This window comes from Sipha flava, unplaced genomic scaffold (assembly GCF_003268045.1).
Source record: "Sipha flava isolate LNK unplaced genomic scaffold, YSA_version1 34_pilon_pilon, whole genome shotgun sequence".
Lineage (NCBI taxonomy): Eukaryota > Metazoa > Arthropoda > Insecta > Hemiptera > Aphididae > Sipha > Sipha flava.
The window spans coordinates 2,578,251-2,586,771 of NW_020273045.1; the positions used below are offsets into that span (position 1 = coordinate 2,578,251).

Sequence of the window (8,521 nt, forward strand, 5' to 3'; positions counted from 1 at the left end):
CGGTTAGTCGTACAGCACTAAGTGATTAAGAGTTATACACACGGAATGATAATATGGACACTAGAATTCATTATTTTGTTCTTTTTAATCAAGCTTATTGCGTCGAAATGAACACAATAGTGTCTTCTGTGCTTTTGTACTTCATTTTTAAACCATTTTTAAAATGTATAGGTTTTTTTTTTTTTTTGATTCCATGAATGAACAATCAATGGTGGGTGCTATATGTTATAACTTTTAAAATACGTAATATTTTAACTTTTAATTTCAAATCCATTGATCAGGACAATTATTGTTTACATAATAAATATGTTATGGAAATTTCAAAATATTTATTTAAAAATAAAAATAAAATCTATTAAATACACGTTTAACGTATTTAACACTTATATTGAATAAAAGTGAGGCATATACTATAGTAAAATTAATGTAACCATTAAAGTTAAACATGTACACCATGATGTTCACTAGCTTGATTTTGAATAATAATGAAATAATATTTTCCTCTTGAAAAGTATATTCTTACGAAATTGTGTTTTCAGCCAAACCATCACAAAATTTATATAATTTGTTTAAAACGATACACTTTTACACGATTTAATCAAATTAATATAGTATTTAATCTTGTCAAGTGTGGCATTGGAAGTATAAAAGTTAACCCGCAGGGAATAAAGTTACTATAAACCGAATCAACCATCATTAGTATTTGGTTATATGATATACGTTTACAGTTCAACCTACAGTAAAACGTTATACGTGCATTTTACGGATAGGGAATTATTTATTTATCTTTACAATGCTGATAAAATGCGTGTGTATCAAGATTTAGAATATAACATTCAAGAGCGTTTTTAACGATTTAATCTTATCGCGTTCAAAAACTTCAACCGATCATTTTTTATGAATATTTTACATATTAACAAGTGGTTCGTTTCAGTTCTTGCAACGTCGCTTTATTATTTTTAATAGGTACCTATTAATGTTTGTTTCGTTTTCTTGTTTTCCAAGACTTGAAGTTCTATTTTATTTTAACGTACTGTCTAAATTGTCTCGGCTAAATTGACCAACAATATTTTCATTATATATTTTTTAGACATTCAATACTTAAGAATTACAATATTGTAATAACACGCCAAATTTTACTCAGATTAGTAATACTCGTATACATGATTAACCTCATTTTCCAAGACGGTATAGTCCCGATTACTAATCTATCCAACCGTTGCTCGGTCCACTTTTCACTCCGCTCGAGTTACTCGCCGTATACAAATGTTACACATGGTGTACATGTTTCGCTTAATATATGTTTTCAGTACCGGATTTTAGACACGTCTCCGTTATCGCACTTCTAGGTACCCATTTATATATAAACGTTAAAATTCTTTTAAGATTTTAATCGAAACACAGCGTATTACATTTTCTCGACAATTTCAGAAAATGTTGTGAGGTGATTTTAACTGACAGACAGTGCGAGTTTATACAATTTAATCGCGTGACCATAATGTTAAGACATTTTTTTATCTAACCACAATAAATTACGTGATTTTATTATTATTATTATTTTCTTCTTTTATGGAATCATATCTACAATCTGAACGAACAAGTTAAAAAAACATTTATCCTCGTAAGGTACCTAGTTTAATATTATGTCTAGATTAATTAAGTATAGATATTAAAAGCTTAAATAATATAACTTTTTCGGTTTACCGCACGTTAACATTGGACGGTGTTATTAACAATAAAAAATGATGAAAGACATAAAAACGTGTATTAAATTGTCAATTATAATTTGAGTGTCAATCAAAAATTTTCTTCAAGGTAGCACTTTTCTAGTATTTTGTTCAAATGTTGATTATTTGCCATGCTTCATGAATTTATTAAAAGTAAATTTCTAATTAGAATATGTCATTAAAAACGATGGATCATCACATAACTGTTTTTTCTTAGTAACTATTTTTTCTTGCAACTTCTTAATTATAAATCTTTTTAATGGGAAAATGTATAACTTAATGATCATTAACAAAGTTTGATTGAATCAGATATTTACATACATTTTCAACAATAGAAATTAAACCATAATAGTAGAATAATATCTAGTTTTAACTGAACACAAGCGATGAAGAGAACTTTTAAATAATTATCTAAACTCAATAATTTCCTTATGTTCATTTACATACCTACTCTTAAAAAAATACAAATAAAAATTATCACATTGTATTTCGAGTCGGAGTTATTATAGATTTAATATTGATTCCGAATTAATAAGATCTCATTGAACAAGGATAGATAAGAATAGAAGTTTCAAATTTGTTTTCGTGTAAATACTTGTTGATAAAACCGATTACAGGTACATTATACATCAACACGACTTCCTACATTTATAATATGGACGGTAATCGCCATGAAATAATACGAATAGTATTATATTCTATAAAAGGTCCATGTAACAAGTTTACCTGAAACTTTATCTTCGTATTAAATATAAGAATAAAATGTAAATAAGAAGAAAATTAATTTCTTACTAACTCCATTTGTTGATGTTATAATATCATTTTCGCATGAGATCATTAGGTTTACCTTGAGTAATCATATTATTATGCAGTGCAATATAAAAGATAAAAATAAACAGAACAAGTACATACTTGGTTAAAAATAAAGTTTGATTATTTGTGTATAGTAAGAAAATATAAATATTGTAGTTCATAGTATTTCGATAGTCAAATAAAGTTTAATTTTATAAAAATTATTATAGTATTAATAGATTTTGTTAAGTGCATTAGCTTCGTAATTTTTTCTTTTTTTTTTTTTTTATATCATTGAAATTTAATTTTACTTCTTAATTTATAAATTCCCTAATATGTTTGATCGTATTTAAGTGATTTTATCTTTTAACTTTTTTTATGATAGTTAAAATCAAAAAAAAAAAATTTAACCTACGAGTAAATACTAAGAAACAATAAAATATACTATTTTATAAATAATTAAAAAAATATACCTTCATTATAACATACATACATATTTTTAACTCTCAAAAGTTATAATTTTTTACTGTCCATTTAAATCCGTTGATAATATTAGGTGACAAATAATGTAATGTTTGAAAAAAAAATGTTCGTTTGGAAACAAAAATGTTTCTTCTGAAAACTTTTAATTTTTGATATATTTCTTCAACCAAAAACTTGTTAACTGTAAATAAATTAATTTAAATTCATTATAGAATTTAAAGTACCTTAGTCATCTCTTATAGGTATGGCAATATAAAGTTTAAATAAATTTAAATAAATGAGACTGTTTAGTCAGTTTATAAAAGTGTAGTAGATTATGGTATATTTTTATGTTTCATTTATATATATATATTATTGCAATTTCCATTACACCAACTTAGATTATTTTATTTTATTTATTATTCGGTGGTTTGAATAATACAATTTTCTTATAATAACTACCGACAAATACCTTGTATCTTTAGTTTTCAGATGATATTAAATATAGTCATTATTTTATTTTATGGTAAAAATCAACAGATCGTAAAATAATATTTTAACAAATATAAATTCCAATAATGATAAGAATCAAACATTAATGTATAAAAATAAATATTTCTAAAAAAATTACTAATTCAATCATCTCGCTGAACGATGTATGTACACTCTCATTTAATATGCTTACATTGTATTGTGGTCGATAAAATAATGAGTCTCACGAATCTATTTGATATATTCTGCTAGTAAAATTATTCATAATTTATCATTTCATTTTTACATGTTTTGTTTTATTATGTTACATTAGTATAAGACATTTTTTAAAATTATGGAAAATATTTATTAACTTGAAATAAATATCTTATTAATTTTTCATTTTCAGTAAACCATACATCGCATATAGTTAATCACACATAAAACTAATAACGAAAATTTCAGAAAAATATTTTTGTCGCACTTTTTAATAATCAAATGAATAAAAGTTATATTTAATAAAAAAATTATATTATATAAATAATATATTTTTTTTGAAAAATGAATGAGTAATATTTAAAAATTACCGGTAAACTGATTTTACATTCTTAACCAACATTTAATTCTTGTTTTTAACTTTATAAATACAAATCATCGTTGGCGCACACTTATCCGTCTTTAGTTAGACAAAATAAAGTATATCAAAAAAGAAAAATTGTTAAATGCTAAGGAGGTTAGAAAAAGTTTGTTGTAATCATAAATGGACACTATATTTCGTTTTCTGTGAAACGGATTACTTTTGAAAACAAAACTTTTTATCCAAATGTCTATTAAAAGATGATTCTTGATTTAAATAAGTTTTTTATCGTTCAGGAAAAGAAAAATTATATTTATAAATAAATAAGCCAACTTCAAAAACTATGTTAAAATCAGACACCAGTAGATATTCTGGCATTAGTTGTGTTCTAAAAAAATAATTTGTATTAAAAATGTTTATATTCAACTCGGAAGCATAAAAAAAAAATTATTTCATAAATATAAATAAAATAATGTCAAATTCAATATTCAACAATAACCAATAACGAATTCAAATTTCGAATTGAAATAATGAAAATCAAACTATAGTTTGCAATAAACAACGGAATTCAACTCACCTTCGATTGCCTGCCGTTTCGTATTTTAATTTTTTTTTTCTTCATAAAGTCAATTGAAATCTTTGGATTTTTTTTCTTATTATTATTTTTGTTGTCAATTGCAAACGAAAAACAAACACTTGTCAATGATCATTTATGAATATATCAAATAAAATTACAAAAAATAATTTAAATTTACAAAATTGCAATCGTATAATATATCTATAACATAATTTAAGCGATATCAATTGTATTTACTTATGTGTGTACATTAAGTTTCGATTAAATTATAATTTTTACAGCATTTTTATCATATAAGAACTAAAACCAGTGAAAAATATTAATAAAACTACTCTTACAACTGTCTTGAATTAAATTAAAAGACAAACTATGTTGTTGATGAAATAACTCGGGTTGAAATGTTTTTTTGTTTTTGGTCTTGTATTGAAATATTTTAAAAATTAAAATAAATATCAGAAGAGTATGGTTTTCGATCTGAGCTGTGTATATTACATTTACAGCCGTATAGAATAACTTTTAATTAAACTACGTGAACCCGTAGTATTCACAATTATTTAACCAAAGTAATTATAATTGTTTTCTTAAAACGTGATTAATCGCGTAATTTCTAGAAAACAAATTATATCCAATTGCTAATTAAAGCCGTCTACAATTTATGTTATCTGTTTTACTTGTAACGTATAATCGTTTTTTCGGCCTGCTCTCGACGACGATACGAAACGTATACGTATTTATTTATTACAATTAATGGAAAATTAATGGGTAATCGTTTTGGTAAGCGCGATTGGTTTCGCGAACAAGTCTGATTATAATCCGTCGAAATCTTCAATATCGCGCGGTTAACCGCGACGAACGACCGAAAACGACTTAAGCGCGCAGAACTTTGGCCGTCTTCGATCGAGCCGGAACAATTCGAAAACCGACAACTGTCGCGTTGTGTTACGTAAATAGAGTTTGGCGGTTCGTTGAATTTTCTTTTTGCCGACGACCGCAATAGATGTGGCGTCGACAAGGGTGCGCGAAATAAAAAAAAAAAAAAAAAAAAACCGTGAGGGTGGATCACGACTAACCTGCAGCAGAACCGTGTGCGTTCCGGTGTCAACCGGTCTCCATGCCCGCGCTATTTGGACGCGGCGCGCGACGTTCACGCGCACTCGGAGCGATGAAACGCGACGGACCGCGACGACGACGAGGAGCGAGGGCCGCAGCGGTCTGCGAGCATGTCTCGGACGGACGTCGGGCAGCAGACGGTAACGGAAACGCGAAACGGAACGACGACAGCGAAAACCGTCGGGAAACGTATCCGACGGACAGCAAAGACAGATAGGGGGGAGGGGAAAGGGGGAGGGAAAAAAAAAAAATCGGACGACGGTGAAACAAAACGGGATTCGAAAAACTGCCCGCACACAAACACGCAGAGTTGACGTGTGCGAATACGAACTGGCGGAAAAGCGCGCGCGACACGGCGACACGACGACTGGTGCGACGGCTGTGCTGCGACGGCAGTGACGACGACGATATCGGCGGCGGCGGCGGACTCGATCGAACAGGTGGTCCGGGAATGACGAGCAACCGTAGCGGCGGCGCTCGACGGGGTGCGTGCGGGCAACGGTGCCAAGGGGTGAAAAGCTGTGCTGGTGTCGGTGCGCGCGTACGGTACGCGTTGCGCTCGGCGGTCGGTAGTGTTGGCCAGAAAGAGCGGTGGCCGCGGTGCCGGTAGTATTAGCGGTGGCGGTGCTCTAGTGTGTTGGTGGTCGTCGGCGCGCGCGCGCTTCCCCTCCCGTCTCTGTCGCCCGACCCTCGCGCCCACGGCTCTTCTGTCGCTCCGGACGCTCCGCAGATCCGACGGGTAGGCCTGGATTTCCGACTTGCCCGCTAACGGGGTACGTTTGTGTATTGTGTGTGCGTTACCCGCTCCGTCGGAACGCAGTCCCGGTGCACCGCAGCCGAACGCTCGCGATTCCTCCGCGCCCCCTCCCCCTCCCCCTTTCCGACCCCGTCAATCCCTTCGACGGGCTGTTAAGCCGCGCGGGCCCCGTTTTCTTTTTTTTTTTTTCGAAACGCGGCCGAAATCGGATCCGCGGGCTCGGCCATTGCGACCGAAACGCGTCGCGCGACTCATCACTACCACCGCCGCCACTACTGCGCCTTATTAACAGCGCATCCTTATAAGGACAATGCGCGATTGCAAACAGTTCACAAAGAAATACCAATGTTTTTAGCTTATTCGACAGCGGTGACGTGATTTATTATCCATACCACTAAATTTACCGGGTGTAGCGCTATTCGAGCTTTGATCGAGTTTTGTGTTCACTATTGACTATGAGTTATGAGTAAAACTGATGCGCAGCATGAATGATAGTGTATTGCGAACGAAAAATGACGTGAAACCGGTAAAAAATAGTAAAATTTAAGTGGAAATTTGCTAAGAATACAAAAGAATACAATGCACAGAAAAAGCATTACTATCTACGTGGTCGATTATGTCGATCGGATAATCAATAATTGATTTAGTTGCATCATCAACTTCTGTTTTAGTAAATTGTATTCTCCACATCGTATATTGCAAACCAATAATTTTATCAATAAATTGTATAATGAGACAATAAAATTTGGACAATCACGATACAATTACGATACAATTAAATACTGTTATAATAATAATAACAATAATTGTTCTATAACGATATAATATATTATATTTTAACACATTGTAGATGATCGAATTTTTTCCGAAACTAAATTTTTTCGTTGCTATTGAAACGCGGACCATTTACAACCGATTGCGGTTGATAGAAATTTACTGAAAATTAAAAGAAAACACCACGCGTCCGTTTAAAAGAATTTGAGCAAATGGCCAAAGATATCTGTAATTATCGCCTATGTAATTGTCGTGTTATTAGTTTTAGATCCAGATAAACAGAAACGCCAAGAAGATTAACGCGACCGCGTATTGTAATGGCAACGCTCATCGTTTTTATATAGAATCAAAACGACTCAGGGGAGTGTTTAGACTTACTACTAGGAGGGGAGGGACTCAAAATTTTTGTTTAATTCAAGCTCAAAATATACAAGTGAAATTGTTGGTAATATTTAAATCAGGTGAACCCTTAATATTTGTGATATTATTTTAATCTAATGACGGATCCACTTAAAATCAACTTTTATACAGTTCTTTTTTAACACCTGTCTGTATTAAAAGTTACGCTTATATTTTATTTGATTTTTCACTAAGTATGGACCCGACAAAAAGGTCAATCCGGTATTCACAGCTACGCGTAATTATATTTCATTATAAAATGATCCACATTAAAAAAATTTGAGATGTATGCCTCACATATAATAAAGTCCTTAAATACGGAATCAGGGTAGACGATCGCCCTTTCGCCTCCCCCCTAAAATACGCCCATGAAACGACTTCTTCAATCGATGTCTTAAAATTAAGTCTTTGAAGTTTCATTCGAATAAATATATTTTTTTAATTATTATTATTTCATACCTAAAAACGGTTTTATTTAAATCTAAATAATCACGATCACGATTAAGGTTTTTTAACAAAATGTTTACATTTTAAATTTCAAACAAATATAAAATTATTTTACAATGTAGTTGATAATTTTAGATTATGTAATTTTTTTTTTTTTTTTGTTTGATTTACTTTGAGCTTATAAATCGGCCCGGATATTTCATTAAGTATACATTTAGATTGGAAATTTAATGTGTATTTTTCGCAAATGTAAAGAAAATTTGGAAGTTATCTTAAACTACGTTTCACATAGTACACCTGACTAATGACAATTGTCAAAATGTATTTCTATCAGCACTCCTGTACGAATTTCCGCTGTTGGATAAGCGGGATTGATCGCAACACGAGAACGTGTAAAACTAACAATAACACTGATGTACAAAACCGTT

General features: G+C 31.4%; 1 protein-coding gene across 1 annotated transcript in view; it reads right to left on the minus strand.

Annotated features, from left to right (window-relative positions):
- The window catches only part of LOC112687452 (voltage-dependent calcium channel type A subunit alpha-1), a 303,497-nt gene extending 297,552 nt beyond the window's left edge, over positions 1–5,945 (minus strand). The window contains exon 1 of the mRNA XM_025560177.1: positions 5,677–5,945. The gene's annotated coding sequence lies outside the window, so the exon portion shown is untranslated. The remainder of the gene's footprint in view (positions 1–5,676) is intronic.
- Positions 5,946–8,521: the final 2,576 nt, after the last annotated feature.